Genomic DNA, 15,822 nt, shown 5'->3' on the forward strand with positions numbered 1-15,822 from the left:
TTAATAAAGAGCAGGTTGTTCCGAATGGCTTACTGAAGTGTTGGACTTTTTCAAGCAATGCACAGTTTGTTTATTTTTTTAACGTGTATCTGTTTTCAATTCCCTTTCTGAAAAGGCTTACACAAGTGGCCGTCAAATAACTAACCCCTCACTGCATGTGCTTTCCGTGTCTTGTGGACTGTGATAAGAAGGAATAATGGGATTATTAGGGAGAGGAACTTATCAGAAGAACCCTATTAATGGTAATAAGCCATATGCAAATTGTGGTTCTTACTTCTCTCTCTTTAATTCTCAAGACTGGGAACAGCCAGCTACTTTGCATAGAGCTGTTACAGGTCCCTCTGCTCATCTGAGAGCAGCTGGCTCTGCTTGACCTGTGCAACTACCTAGTGTCAGCCAAGATCTCTAGTGCAGCCCTCAGTGTGAGGTCTGAGAGCCAGAAGCACCAACCAAGTTATATGAAATTCTGATGCTATGTTCTGAATGCAAGAGTGCTGGAAATGCCTTTCTTTGAGGCAAAATACGGAGTTTTCTTACACACTCTGAAATAAGCCTAGAATACTTTGTGTTCAAGAAGTTTCTAGCTGTAAAAGAATGTCTCATGCTGAGTTTGCATAATTGTGTGTTATTTTGATTAGCATACGATTCTGGGCATGGCACTTTTCTGTCTCTTTCCCTTTGTGAATGTGTTAACATTTGGGAGTATTTATTACGTAGGAAGCCTTAAGTTTTTTGATCTCTAGACAGTGTTTTACTGGGTATGTAGCAGATTGAAGTGATCTTGTCTTTCAAGAGTAGATTGGTGCTCTTATTATAATCTTAGATAGAGGGTTTTGATGACTCTAAGAGATTAGTAATAGGTTGTGGATCTTTTCCCCTGTAGCACATTGGTTCATTGAGGATGTTTTTCTGTAGCAAATATGTATGGTGTTTGGTGATTTCCATTGCGTTCATGATGCACTGGTGGCCGTTAGGTAAAAAGCAGCTGAAGCTTACACTTTTGTTGGCAGCCCCTTAATGGAGATTAAGAGTTGAATTCATGAGGGGACCTGAGTGCCCTGGTGGCTTTTGTTGTTGTTGTTGTTTTTTGAGTTATTTCATGGAGTAATAAAGAGACCAAAGCTTACTCTGTATAAACAGTTATTGCTAGCCTTGAGGTCCGGTGTTCTATTTCCTAGGTTACTGTTCTGATGTTTCCCAGTAGAATAAAATGCATTCTAAAGAGCGTTCAGGTAGGAAATAAGTAAGAATAACAAATATCTTTTAAGTAGTAGATTTTATTGACATCTAATGGAGCAGAAACTCTCTTGTTGTTTTTTTTTTTTTTTTTTTTGAACTGTAATCTAAGAGCATAGGTAATAACGTGTGAGTTCAAGACCCAGAAAGTTGTGCTTTGAACTGATGCTGCTGCTATGATTTAATCTTGAATTGTGCACTTTTTCAGGTGATGGAATTCTATTGCCAGTTCTGTGAGGCAGCCACATGCAGGTAGTATACCAGGGGGAGGACATGCAGATCATCCCACTGTACTACTGGAGGATGTGGTAGAGCAACACAAGGCTTCCCTCTGAGTTGCTGTCAACAAATGGTATGGAGTCTCCACTGATAGTTTTCTGTTTCACTTTTGCTACTAGCTTCCTCTGTTACCCTGGGTAGATGTTTTAATTTGCTTGTGCCATCTTTTCTGAAAGATTAAAGATAGTGAGGATAGTGCAAGGAAAGAAATAAAAAATCCATTAAGTATGATGCACTGAGGGAAGAAAAGAGAGAAAAGAGTGTTTAACTGCAGTGCAATGCTAAGCAGATAAACTGCTGTAAGCTTCAAGCTGCTGCCACTGTGCAAACACAGTTAAGCAGATCTCTGCATGGCTCTACGTATGGGATATAAGAGCCCTCATTGTTCATTTGTCATGTATGTACAAAAACACTGTATAGAAAATGAATGCCACTGTGCGTATTGAGATTTCTTTATTTTTTTCTGACAGTTTCTTTTATTTTCTGCATGCAAATAGAACAGTTATAAAAAGAATGCTTTCTTTAAGGTATGTAAGATAGATGAAATATCTGTAAAAGGATAGGATAAGACTTGAAATTCTGGATACTTCCTCTGACGTTACTTGGAAGTGCAGTAAGTAAATTAATGACTTGTTTAGAAAAAAAATCTTTTTCATAAATACTTAAATCTGCAAATTGAAGATATCTCTTCCAAATTTTTTCAGTTGCAAATTACATTCCTACTAATCTACACAGACCACGAGAATACAAAGGCTGTCCTAAAAGTAACTGTGAGGTAATGGCTGAGGTTTCAGTGAGGTCCTTGCACGGATTGACTGCAATGAAGGATCCTGACAGAAAGGTAAACAAAAGCAACCCGCAGAACTGTGGCTTGACCCACTGCACAGAGCCATTTGGTCAGTGCAGCATCCCCAGACCCCTTCCCCCCGCCTCCCCCCCGCTCTGATCAGGCAGGAGCTCTGCTTGTGTCGCCATGGGTGCTGACATGTGGGCAGAGCCAGGAGTGACAGCAGCCAGCCCCCTGCCTGTATAAATGCAGCTCTCCTTAGGGAGCACTGTGTACAGGACACACAAACAGGGAGTGCTTGTTGGAAGGGTGTGCTTGGCAGTTAGTGCAGGCAGTTCTCATGGGGCAGGGAGGGTGGTGAGCAGGGAGGATCCTCTCCTGTCCCCTCTTCTTCTCTCTCCCCTCCTTTGAGAACTCCAGGGTGCTGCTGCCTCTCATACTTACCATGGTGGGCGCCTGTCACAGCGGTCAGGCCAAGGCAGCAACTCAGGCCGAGGGGACACAGCCTCTCTGGGCTCATGTGGGCACCCAGGTGGACATCCCAAGGGGTGATGTGGCAGTCCAGACTGTTGACTGTGGGAAGCTCTGGAATTTGGAGTTCCCCCTGGGTCCAGAGGAAGGAGATGGCTGTCATGGGTGCAGGTGTGTCTATGTGTTCCGAGGGAGCTGGCAGAGGTGACTGCTCAACCGCTCTCTGTCATCTTTAACAGGTCTTGAAGAACAGGAGAGGTGCCTGAAGACTGGAGGTTAGCCAGCCACCTGTAGGCTGTGCTGCCATTCAGCAAGACTTGGACATGCTGGAGAGCTGGGCTGGAAGATACCAGATGAAGTTTAAGAAAAGCAAGTGTAGAGTCTTGCATCTGGGAAGGGATAACCACAAGTATCAGTATGGGTTGGGGCACGATCTGCTGGAGATGAACTCTGTGGAGAGGGACCTGGGTGTCCTGGTGGACGACAGGTTGGCCGTAAGCCATCAGTGTGGCCTGGTGGCTGAGAAGGCCAATGGGATCCTGGGGTGCATTAAAAGGAGTGTGGCTAGCAAGCCAAGGGAAGTGATCCTCTCCCTCTACTCTGCGCTGGTGAGGCCTCACCTGGATAACTGGGTCCAGTTCTGGGCTCCCTGCTACAGAAAAAAAAAAGACAGGGATCTCCTGGGAAGAGTCCAGTGGAGGGCCACAAAGATGATAAAAGGCCTGGAGCACCCCTCGTATGAGGAAAGGCTGAGCGACCTGGGTCTGATCAGCCTTGAGAAAAAAAGACTGAGAGGTGATCTGATCAATGTGTATAAATATCTTTAAGTGTGGGAGACAGGGGCATGGCCAACTTCTTTTCAGTGGTCTGTGGGGACAGGACAAGAGGAAATGGCCATAAGCTGGAGCACAGGAAGTTCTGCACCAATATGTGAAAGAGCTTCTTCACAGTGAGGGTGGCAGAGCACTGGAACAGGCTGCCCAGGGAGGTTGTGGAGTCTCCTTCTCTGGAGATAATATTTAAGACCCATCTGGATGCCTACCTGTCCAGCCTGCTGTAAGGAGCCTTCTTTGGCAGGGGGTTGGACTCAATGATCTCTGGTGTTCCCTTACAACCCCTGCAAGTCTGAGATTCTAGGCATCAGATGAGTCAGAGTGAGTGATGTGTGTGAACTACGTAAGGTGTAGGGCTTCTTCCCAGGGTATGTTTGAAGTTTCTGAGACAAAATTGAGATCATTTTGGATTTTGCGGTAGAATCTATGTATCCAGTATTTTGCGTTTTATTTCTGTATGCCTCTGTTACTAAAAGTTTCCATGTGTTTGAATAATCTTCAGCGGACTGCTACACTCGTAGTCATTTGAAATCAACCCATAGTTGATTTCAATCAGTATCAGCTTGAAGAAAATCTGTCTATAGTAATTCTGCTAGAGGGCTGATTCACAGTATATACTTATTGTTGTTGAAGTATTATTGCTGAAGCTTAGAAGATTTCTCTGCATTGCAGTCCTCGTAACCCATTTGCATCGTTAAAAAATTAGCAAATTGTTTGGGAATTGGTACGTTGTGGATACCAGTCAGTGGCAGGCACCACCACTTGTCGAGGTAATGCAGAAATTGCTACTACTGAAATGCATAAGACTGAGACATGCTGGGCCCTGTAGCATTTGTAGATTTTAAGAGAAAGATGACTCCCTGTTCATCAAGCATCACCGAAGTGGGAGTTGGTTTGCTGGTATTACTGCACCCATATTAGTATTGCTCTGTAGGATTGGTGCAGGAGTGCAATTTTGAATGAAATCTCCAATTTATCCTAGTTAAATTAGCGTGCTTTGGTCAATGTGACAGGAATTGGATTCCTTTAGGATGAAATTAAGCTTGAAGACAAACTCTTGGGGTCTCATCAATGTATGAATCAGTATACTTTGAAGTAAAATAATAAATGTTGCATTTTTAGTTTCTGATTGTAACGCGTGGCAGAACTGAAAAACAAGCAAACAAACAAAACCAAACAGCGAGAACAAAAAGATAGCCATACAGTTGGAAAGGGATATTGTCCAAAATATATTGCTGAAGCTCTGAAACTCATCGGTAGCGTGATGTTCACTAAGATGTTCTTCCTTCAAAATGTGAAAGATCTGTCTGTCAGGTCTTGGGAACAATCAGGTGAAAGTGACCTTCTGCCTTGATCTGTGATTATCTTATCAGGGATGATAGCTAAGCACTTTGTGTATGTACTTTCATACTATAAGAAACAATACTACTCGCTGACGTGATATCCATATAATGATTTTATTTTTCTCTCCATTGATCTAATAAAAAATATCAGTGCTTTCAAAGAGTTTGGCATCGTTAATTACTGTAGTCGTCGTAATCATTCATCTGTTTATTATATCATCACTTACTGACTTAAGATGAGCAAATAATCATTACACGAATAGAATTTTTATTATTATTGGTTTGTTAAACATGGTTGTATATAAAACGCCACTTAACGTTGCAAGAGACAGCTGTATGTGTCATTCTGGATCAGTCTTTAATTTTATGCACCTTATTTGATGGCGCTTTAAAATACATAACTTGGAGCTTTATCATCAGTTTGCCTTCAGCCTAGCAGTTTGTCGTTTACTTTCTGTGTTCATTTTTCTGTATGGACAAGGAAAGTGCCGCTCTCTTCTCATGTAACTTTTGACTCCAGATGTCAGAAAAGCATCAGCAAATTGTTCCTGTCACACATGAGGTGTCTTTACTGTTGGAAGCTACGAGTTGTCCTAAGGCAGACTCCTTAAACTCTATCGATTCCAATGCTAAATATAACAAATCTGATTATATTGCCCTTGTTACTTGTGAGTGTAGCAAGCCAGACAGTTCACAGGAAAGGGGCGAGGAAGAGATCTAAAAGGATTATATCATTTTTCTAAATCGCTCTGCTATGGTTAGGGGATGTGATGAGTTGATGTCATTTCCTGAAGATTCAGCTGAAGATGCAGATAAATAGCACTGTGGTTTTGAGATGCCTGTTCTTCTCACCCATAATTTGAGCGGTCTTAGGTGGAGCACAAACTGTGACGTTTTATTGAAAACCTCTTTAAAGGCGAGTAGCCCAGCTACTCTATCTCAGGGGACAAAAGGATTGAGCACAGCCCTGTGGAAAAGGATTTGGGGGTACTGCTGTGCAGCAAGCTGAACGTGAGCCAGAAAGCATACCCCCGCAGCCCAGAAAGCCAATGGTATCCTAGGCTGCGTGAAAAGAAGCATGGCCAGCAGGGCAAGGGAAGTGATCCTGCCCCACAGCTCTGTGCTGGTGAGACCTCACTTGGAGTTCTGCATCCAGATGCGGAGTCCTCGGTACAGGAGTGACATGGGGAGATATAGATTAGGTATAAGAAAAAAGTGTTTTACAATAAGGGCGGTGAGGCACTGGCACAAGTTGTCCAGAGAGGTGGCTGATGCCCCCGTCTCTGGAGACTTTCAAGGTCAGGCTGGACCAGGCTCCGAGCGACCTAATCTAGCTGTAGGTAGCCCTGTACATTGCAGGGAAGCTGGACAAGGTGACCTTTAAAGGCCCCTTCCAACTCAAATGATTCTGTGATTCTGTATGTCTGGCAATCTACACGTTTGTCTTCTCAGTTTCAGTTCCTATGGTATAACTAGCATAGATAATCATCTTCCAGAGTAAGAGCCATGTTCTGTCAACTCTTATTTCTCTACTTTTCCAGAGTTCAGATATCTGGCGTAGAGCAAGAAACAAATAGTAAGAGTAATAGGGTGACACTAGAAGGAGCAATCACTGGCGTTCTTTGCTATCAAACTGTAGGTGTAAAGGTTAGTACAGTCTTTTCTGCTGACTTTTTCACAAAACTCTTTTACCTGAGCTCAGGTAAGGGTTGTTTGAAGTGGAAATATTGATATTACAGCTATCAGAACAATTCCTCTGCTTTGAAGTGGAAATAAGGCTGGAGCAGGAGTCATTATAGGTGACTTGGATCTCAGACTCCTGGAAAATGCTTTCCTCTGGGGATGGAACCTTCTGAGCCTGTGGCCGCAGGGTTTTTGGTTTTGTTTTGTTTTTGTTTTTCCTCTTTAGATTGCATCACTCGCTTTCTCAGAAAGAGAAAATTTGAGCTGTACCTGCAGAGGTAGTGTTCACATGGATACTGACCAACTGGTAGTTGTTAAGCTGTGACGTACTAGATAACGTTGGGAAGACAAAAATATCCTTGATGTCATCATTAATAAGTGACAGAGCCATGGTCTTCATCTGAAGATTGTTCCTAAAAAATGCCTTAAACAGCCTGTTCTGCTTCAAAAGGGACTGGAAAATGTAATTTCAAGATATGAAATGGAACGTGATCCTTACACTGTTCAGATGTTAAGAATGTCTAGGATGTGAATGCTGCTATTTGCTTCCCATCCAGAAAAAATAAAATAAAATCTCATAGATTAGTGAAAACAAGCAATCGATTTTATGGACTCCATCCTACCTATTGTTTTCCTTCTTTCACATGAGAGCTTGAACTCCACTGCCTCATGGCTACTGTACTCAGTGCCGCCCCTAGTCTTTACATCCCCATCTGGCCCTTCCTTCTTGATAAGGAGAACAAGCTTCAGCAGCACCCCTTTCCTCACTGGCTCCTCCATCACCTGCATCAGGGATTTTATCTTGAACATATTGCAGGAACCTCCTGGAATGAGTTAGCAGTGTTGCTTTCCTGACAACTGGCAGAGTGGCTACAAGTTTACCATGAGAACAAATGCCCACAGCTGTGAGGCTACTTTCAGCTGTGTGTAGAAGGCCTTATCAGCTTCCTCATTCTGGTCTACAACAAACACACGCCCCAAATTACATTTCCCACAGTTACCTGCCTCACACACAAGCACTTCACTAATTCTTAATTTGTCTCTAGACGGAGTTCAATACATTCCAGTTCTCTCACTGGAAGAGCAACTCCACCACCTTGCCAGTCTCTCTTTCTTGAAAGAACTGCTGCCTAAAATGGAACAGAAACAACAAACAGAAAACATTAAATAGAATCCTAAATGTTCATTTTAAAAGGAGCCCCTTGTGCTGCTTTTCAGCCCTAACAACGCTAGGACTGGGCTAAGAAACCAAGCCCGCTCCTAACGTTCGAGGCACGAAGCAGCAGAAACTTGTGCTCCTAGCACCCTCCAGTGGGGCATAACTCCAGTGGAGCATAAGAGGTTTTGGGGCAGGCCCTGCCCTGGGCTCCCAGCAAGGCGCAGCTGTGCCCGGGCAGTCTCAGGCCCACAACACCTGGGAGTCACAGCTCTGTTTGCACAGCCAGGCCTCGTTAGGGCCAGCCCAGGGCCCTGACGTGGACCTAAATTACATCTTAAAGTCTGTTTTGTTCTTCTCCTTCTCACCTCAGTGTTGGATTCATTGATAAGTTAAATAGTTGTACCCAATTCAAACTGTTCACTTTGCATTCGACACGAATGGAAAGATGAACTTCCAGAGAACGTCCCTACCCTTAACAGTTTCAGGAGGCCCTCAACACATGCTTTCTATCTGCCCCACTTTCCCTCGTGGAAAAAATGGCACCCACTGGACTGCATCAGTGCTTGCTGAATGCTTACGGATGTGAGCACAGAGGAGCGGTGTGTAGAGCATGTCAGCAGCAGTGACAGCGACCGTGGGTCACGTGTGCTGGTGCAGATTTTAACGAGCATAGCATGCTGCCTCACATTCATTGCTGGCAAAGACACACAGCTAATGGTGGTGACTGTTGAAAAACAGCGTTTTGTAGATGGGAATTTATCAAACGGAGTTACTGTGCCCATTGTACCTCTTGCAGCTTCCGTGCAAATAATTAGGAGGCATTACTTTAGAGCAACCTAAATGTACGTAGCCCAGGACAGTCATCTTTGCTACCGGTAGGTTCTATTTTGGCATCACCCATTGGTGAGAGCAGCACACATTCTGCATCCATCATTTTGTCTCTTCCATAGCCCTATTTTTTTTTACTATCATTAGAGTGAGAAAGAACATAGCCAAGGACCAAAGGAAATGAATATAGCAAACACATGCTACAACACCCAGCGCTGAGGGGAGAATTTCCAACCATCGTGTGTAAGTAAGTTAGAAAAGACAAGCACCACTGTAAAACAACACCCTCCTGAGTTTACAAATAAATTATATCCTTCATACACCAGGCAGCTGCTTTTTCATCCTCTTCTCTGGGTAACAATATTTCTGAGCTCAGAAAAGATTTTCCATGTAGGGGCAGAGATGCGATAGATGCGTCACTGTGAGGAATTCCTTCAAAAAATAGATGTTTTTTCTTTTAACGTTGTATTATTTATTTATTTATTTATTTATTTATTTAAGATTTGTGTTTGTGGACATCTACCGCTCGGGAAGGAACACCAAACATTTATGTAACTGTTAAAGAAACACTGAAACGGAAGAATGGAGGTGGCAGCCCAGCCGTCTGCATCAGGGCGCTGGGTTTGTGAGGTTAAACCACCCGTGAGGCGGCTCTGCCCTGAGGATACGGGCGGCAGCACCTGCGAATGACCCACAGATGACCCCAGCCGTGACCTTCAGGTGACCCCAGCCCGGCACCTTCACCTGGGAAGGGCGGGAACGCTGAGGCGAGAAGAGAAAACGGCGGGAAGAGAAAGCGGCGGGAAGAGAAAGCGGCGTTCTGGGCTCCTATTGGCTGGCGGGCGGCTGGGATACCTATATAAGGCGCACGGGCGGGCAGGTGAGCGATACGTTCTCCTCAGCGCGCAGAAGTACACGAGGTGCAACGAAGGAAAGGCGGCTGCGGCGGGAAAGAGCTGAGGTGAGACAGGGCTGAGGCGCGACGCGGGAAGGCGGGGGAAAGCGGTCGCAGCGGAACGGGCGCTGTAGGGAGAGGGTGAGTGGGTGGAGGAACCGACCCGGCTCGGACTGTGTGCGGGTGAGGGGGAGCGGCGGCGGTGCCACTAGCACTGGGGGGGGGGGGGGGATTGCCGGTGCCGCGCTGTGTCCGACGGAGCGGCTGCGAGGTGGCGGTGCGGACGGAGCGGGTGGCGGCAGCGGCGCCGCTCGGACGGGTTGGGCCGGGGAGGGGAGTTGTGAAGGAGCTGTGAGGGGGTGGTGGCAGCGGCCCCGTTTGGACGGGGGGGGGCGGAGGCAGGGGACGGCGGTGCCGCTCGGACGGAGCGGGCTGTGAGGCGGCGGCGATGCCGCGCTGGGTCGGACGGCGGCGGGGGGGGGCGGATGGGGATCGGCGGCGGTGCCGCGCGGTGTCGGATGGAGCCGCTGTGAAAGCGCGGCGGCGGTGCCGCTCGGACGGGTTTGGGGACGGGGGACGGCGGTGCCGCTCGGACGGAGCGGGCTGTGAGGCGGCGGCGGTGATGCCACGCAGGGTGGGGCGCAGTGAGGCTGGCGGCACGGCGGTGGGCAGGAGTCGTGCGTGCTCTGGGAAGACGGGGTGTGGGGGCGGTGGGGCCGGGGTGGCCATGCGGATTCTGTGCGAGTGCCGTGAGCGGGAGCCTCTGAGCGTGCTCTGAAGTGGCGCTTAGATGCTGTTCGCGGCAAGCTCCCCTGCTGAAATACGTGCTGCGTGACGAGGGCGAGCTGCAATAATAAAGCAAATGTATGTGGCTGTTGGTGTGATTTTTTTTTTATATTAGCTTAATTTCATTTCAATTTTTTCTATATTGAGTCATATGAATAGTAAAGACAACTGCAAGTCATCTCGATGATTGTCGCAGCACCTCAATATTTCTGTTTATGGTTGTAAAGATAGGCAGAAAGGGAGCAAGTAGTCTTTTTTGGGATACACTGCGAAGGATGATACTTTGTACATGGCAACACAGGTGCTACTCCTGGCTTATTTGTCTGTTGGGCCAGGTGTGTTAACACAAACAGAGAACAAAACTTAGAAATGGGTGTGGGCATAAATCAAATTAATAAACTTGTCAATGAGAAAGTAGGATGGACATCCTGTTGTCCCAACAAGATAACCAAGCGGGTGTCTCTCTTAAAACACCCTCCAAAATGGGTTTGAATTTTCAAGATTTGAAAACTTACAGCAGAATTGACCCTTTGGTTATTGAGGGGATTAAACCTGAGTTTGGAACGTGATGAATATGAGTGTGCTATACCTTTAAATATGTATTTGTTTCCCTCCTTGGTGGGCATGTTTGGTGGAGAGATTCCCCCATGCACCCAGCCTTGTAGTAAAGGGAATACCTGCTTGACATATTTAATTGGTGTGTCAAGTTACTTTGTTGGCTTTCTCAGCATCAATATGAGCTCCACCAATGGGGTGGTGGGGATAGGAGAGCCTATGAGAGAGATGCTGATGTTGAAAGGGGTATGTGCTTGAGTACTGCTCTCATATTGAATGAGGTAAAATTGATGTGGGATCTCTGTAGGAGAGAACAGTAGGATGCTGTGATAAAAGCAGATGCATTGATGTAGAACTCTGTATCAACTTGTAACACAATCCGTGGCAGTAGATATTCAGAGTTGGCAATGTTAGGTGTAACATTCTATCAGTACATGACCACAAACTGATAAAAGCAACAAAAGATGACCTCAAGGGAACCCGAATCACAAATCAATGCCAAGAGGAGAGAAGCAATGGGCAAAAGAACCTCCCTGTCACAAGGAGTAGTACTGAAATGTTAACACAGTTAACATAGCAGATGACAACTTCATTGTAATGAGGGCTGCTGTTTCTACAAAGGAAGCAGCAGTGGGGAGTCCCCTGAGCAGATAAGCTGACTCGAGCCACTGCTTTTTGTCTTGCCAGCTCTGTTTGCCTCAGTGATCCCTGGCAACACCAGGTTCAGGTCTGTGGTGCAGCGCATCAGTGAGGTGAGAAAAACGGTCATAAGGAGTGCGTTGTTGGAGGAATTTAGGGGTGGAAGTGGGGGGGGGGGGTTGTGAGAGGGATGTGAGGGGATGCGGGGTCTTCTTTGGCCGGGTGGTGGTCGTGTGCGCAGAGTATCTTTGGGTTGTCGGGTTTCCCGCCTCCTTCAGGTGGCGGGTTTTCTGGTGCTCTCAGTGGTCTTAACGGTGTCCTGGCTCGTATTTCAGGAGCGGCTGTGGAAGATAGAAGCGGCGTAGACAAGCAAGAAGAAGAACTGGAAGCCTACAGACGCGGGGGGGAAGGAGAGAGGCTCCCTGGGCAAAGCACGTCCCTGTTACCAGGGGCCATAGTCAAATTGGAGTCGAGTGTTGCCGGTGCCTTGGGTGACCAGGCCGGCTTTGTGCTGGGCGACCTCCCTGTAAGCAGGGCTCGGGTCTTTGCTGTAGTAGTTGGCCTTTTGCCATGTTTCTCCTTTGGCTGCCTGGGGAGTGTGGCCCCCTGTACGGAGGGCGAGAGCTACCTCTCCGCACCTGAGTGGGAAATGGAGCTCACCGGACCCAACGGCCGCCCTGTAAGCAGGGAAGTGCCGTTTCCCTGCCCCACCCCTTCGGCCCCGCGGCGCTGTTGCCTGCTGGTGGCCTATTGTTGTGATGTCCCCGTACTCGGGGCATGTGTCCCGGTCCTTGGCCTTACCTGAGAAGCCCCTTGGTACGTTGAGGTCTGTGGCCTCCGTGCCGCCTGGGGACAGGTCACAGGCTCTTGTCTGTTGCTCGTGGTTGCGGGTTGATTCCCAGGGATTGGCTGTGCTGCGTTGTCCTTCCCTTCTGGAAAGTCGCTTCTGTGTGTGTGCGTTCCCTTTCCTCTCCTTGTTTGTGCTTGTGGAGTGACGGAGCGACTGAGCTTTCCCTTTAGGCTTCCTCAAAATGGCTGCAGCTTAGCTCTGGCTTCCCAGGGGGGAATGGAGGACTTTGGTGCATGCCGCAATGGGGGGATTTCCCCCTCTCAGTCCTGCGAGCGCAGCGGGTGTCCTGTCTTTCTCCACTTTTGTTACTTGGTATGCATGAGAGCCACGTGGTACCTGTGTGGCTGAGGCCGTCCTGTAGCCAGGGCTTGGGCCTGTCCTTGTGTAGCCGCTCGTACTGTTGGCGGTGTGACAGCCCTGTACTCGGGGTGCGTGTCACAAACTGTAGCTATCCCTCTGTCCCCTAAGCGGCCCGCCCCCCTGTAATCAGGTCCGGGGAGGCTGCGGTGTTGCAGCCGGCTGCTTTAGCCGTCCAGCTGGTGGGGATGACCCCTCCCTGTCCCGTTAAAGGGTGCAGGTTGAGGTCTTATTTGTAGCTGGGGTGACCTCCCCGCTCGGTGGGTATCGAGGTTGCTTCCTGTTCTCTTAAATGCATGGTGATGTTGTGCTGCCGGGCGGGCCAGCCTGTATCTCAGGCGTGGGCGGGAGCCGCGTGCTCCGCGGGGCTTGCTGTAGATGGTGAGGTGTGGGGCACCGTCCTGTAGGCAGGGCTGTGCGTGCCCCGTGTGCTTGTTGAGCTGCTGTTGTGAGAGACCCCCTGTACTCAGGTGGGAACTGGCCCCGGACTTTCAGAGGCGTGGGGCCGCGAGTTGTGTGGTTGGGCTTACGCCCTCCCTGGCAAAACCAGGGCTGGGACCCCGACCCCGGCCTTAGGCCGTTTTGCCCCGTTGCCTGGCGGCTGAGAGTTGTTCCTGCCGCTGAGGGGGAAACTGAGCTCTGTGGCTCCAGGGGTGTTGTCGACCCGCCTGTAATCAGGGTCTGGGTGTGCGAGCCTTTGTGCTCTGTTGGCAGCCTGTGTGGGGCCACCGCCTCGTTAGCGGGGTGCGGGTCAAAAAAGATGCCCCGGACTGGGAGGGAAGGAGCCTCCCTCGGCCTTAGGGATCGGGGCTGCCCTGTAAGTCAGGGAGCGGCTGTGTCCCGGAGTCCCAGGCCCTTTTCAGTGAAGGCAGTGGTTGGGGGTCCCCTGTAAGCAGGGAAGCTGACTCTTTAGCCGCTGCTAGTTGTGTGCCCAGCTCCATTTGCCCAGTCTGCCCGCCACTGTGATCCCCCGCGGCGCCGGGTGGAGCTCTGCGGCGCGTCGGAGAGGTGAGAAAAGCCGTTGTAAGGAGTGCTGTTGGAAGGATTGTGGGACGGGGGGAGGTGAGGGGATGCGGGGTCTTCTTTGGCCGGGTGGCGGTCGCGTGCGCAGAGTATCTTTGGGTTGTCGGGTTTCCCGCCTCCTTCAGGTGGCGGGTTTTCTGGTGCTCTCAGTGGTCTTAACGGTGTCCTGGCTCGTATTTTCAGGAGCGGCTGTGGAAGATAGAAGCGGCGTGGGCAAGTGCGACGTGGGAGCGAGCGGGCAAGCAAGAAGAAGAACTGGAAGCCTACAGACGCGGGGGGGAAGGGGAGAGGCTCCCTGGGCAAAGCACGTCCCTGTTACCAGGGGCCATAGTCAAATTGGAGTCGAGTGTTGCCGGTGCCTTGGGTGACCAGGCCGGCTTTGTGCTGGGCGACCTCCCTGTAAGCAGGGCTCGGGTCTTTGCTGTAGTAGTTGGCCTTTTGCCATGTTTCTCCTTTGGCTGCCTGGGGAGTGTGGCCCCCTGTACGGAGGGCGAGAGCTACCTCTCCGCACCTGAGTGGGAAATGGAGCTCACCGGACCCAACGGCCGCCCTGTAAGCAGGGAAGTGCCGTTTCCCTGCCCCACCCCTTCGGCCCCGCGGCGCTGTTGCCTGCTGGTGGCCTATTGCTGTGATGTCCCCGTACTCGGGGCATGTCTCAAGCTGTGTAGCTATCCCTCTGTCCCCTAAGCGGCCCGCCCCCCTGTAATCAGGTCTGGGGAGGCTGCGGTGTTGCAGCCGGCTGCTTTAGCCATCCAGCTGGTGGGGATGACCCCTCCCTGTCCCGTTAAAGGGTGCAGGCTGAGGTCTTATTTGTAGCTGGGGTGACCTCCCCGCTCGGTGGGTATCGAGGTTGCTTCCTGTTCTCTTAAATGCATGGTGATGTTGTGCTGCCGGGCGGGCCAGCCTGTATCTCAGGCGTGGGCGGGAGCCGCGTGCTCCGCGGGGCTTGCTGTAGATGGTGAGGTGTGGGGCACCGTCCTGTAGGCAGGGCTGTGCGTGCCCCGTGTGCTTGTTGAGCTGCTGTTGTGAGAGACCCCCTGTACTCAGGTGGGATCTGGCCCCGGCCTTTCAGAGGCGTGGGGGCGCGAGTTGTGTGGTTGGGCTTACGCCCTCCCTGGCAAAACCAGGGCTGGGACCCCGACCCCGGCCTTAGGCCGTTTTGCCCCGTTGCCTGGCGGCTGAGAGTTGTTCCTGCCGCTGAGGGGGAAACTGAGCTCTGTGGCTCCAGGGGTGTTGTCGACCCGCCTGTAATCAGGGTCTGGGTGTGCGAGCCTTTGTGCTCTGTTGGCAGCCTGTGTGGGGCCACCGCCTCGTTAGCGGGGTGCGGGTCAAAAAAGATGCCCCGGACTGGGAGGGAAGGAGCCTCCCTCGGCCTTAGGGATCGGGGCTGCCCTGTAAGTCAGGGAGCGGCTGTGTCCCGGAGTCCCAGGCCCTTTTCAGTGAAGGCAGTGGTTGGGGGTCCCCTGTAAGCAGGGAAGCTGACTCTTTAGCCGCTGCTAGTTGTGTGCCCAGCTCCATTTGCCCAGTCTGCCCGCCACTGTGATCCCCCGCGGCGCCGGGTGGAGCTCCGCGGCGCGTCGGAGAGGTGAGAAAAGCCGTTGTAAGGAGTGCTGTTGGAAGGATTGTGGGACGGCGGGAGGTGAGGGGATGCGGGGTCTTCTTTGGCCGGGTGGCGGTCGCGTGCGCAGAGTATCTTTGGGTTGTCGGGTTTCCTGCCCCCTTCAGGTGGCGGGTTTTCTGGTGCTCTCAGTGGTCTTAACGGTGTCCTGGCTCGTATTTTCAGGAGCGGCTGTGGAAGATAGAAGCGGCGTGGGCAAGTGCGACGTGGGAGCGAGCGGGCAAGCAAGAAGAAGAACTGGAAGCCTACAGACGCGGGGGGGAAGGGGAGAGGCTCCCTGGGCAAAGCACGTCCCTGTTACCAGGGGCCATAGTCAAATTGGAGTCGAGTGTTGCCGGTGCCTTGGGTGACCAGGCCGGCTTTGTGCTGGGCGACCTCCCTGTAAGCAGGGCTCGGGTCTTTGCTGTAGTAGTTGGCCTTTTGCCATGTTTCTCCTTTGGCTGCCTGGGGAGTGTGGCCCCCTGTACGGAGGGCGAGAGC

The 15,822-nt window shown here is 50.2% G+C and overlaps 1 long non-coding RNA gene across 1 annotated transcript; it reads left to right on the top strand.

The window, feature by feature from the left end:
- Positions 1-2: 2 nt before the first annotated feature.
- LOC136057555 (uncharacterized) lies at positions 3-3,449 on the top strand. Its single transcript, XR_010623044.1, has 3 exons — positions 3-242; positions 1,445-1,588; positions 3,013-3,449. It is a non-coding gene; the product is annotated as an uncharacterized LOC136057555 (long non-coding RNA).
- The last annotated feature ends 12,373 nt before the right edge of the window (positions 3,450-15,822 follow it).

The sequence above is a fragment of the Cyrtonyx montezumae genome, unplaced genomic scaffold (genome assembly GCF_038088225.1).
Source record: "Cyrtonyx montezumae isolate F1298 unplaced genomic scaffold, pur_monq_1.0 scaffold_7, whole genome shotgun sequence".
Classification (NCBI taxonomy): domain Eukaryota; kingdom Metazoa; phylum Chordata; class Aves; order Galliformes; family Odontophoridae; genus Cyrtonyx; species Cyrtonyx montezumae.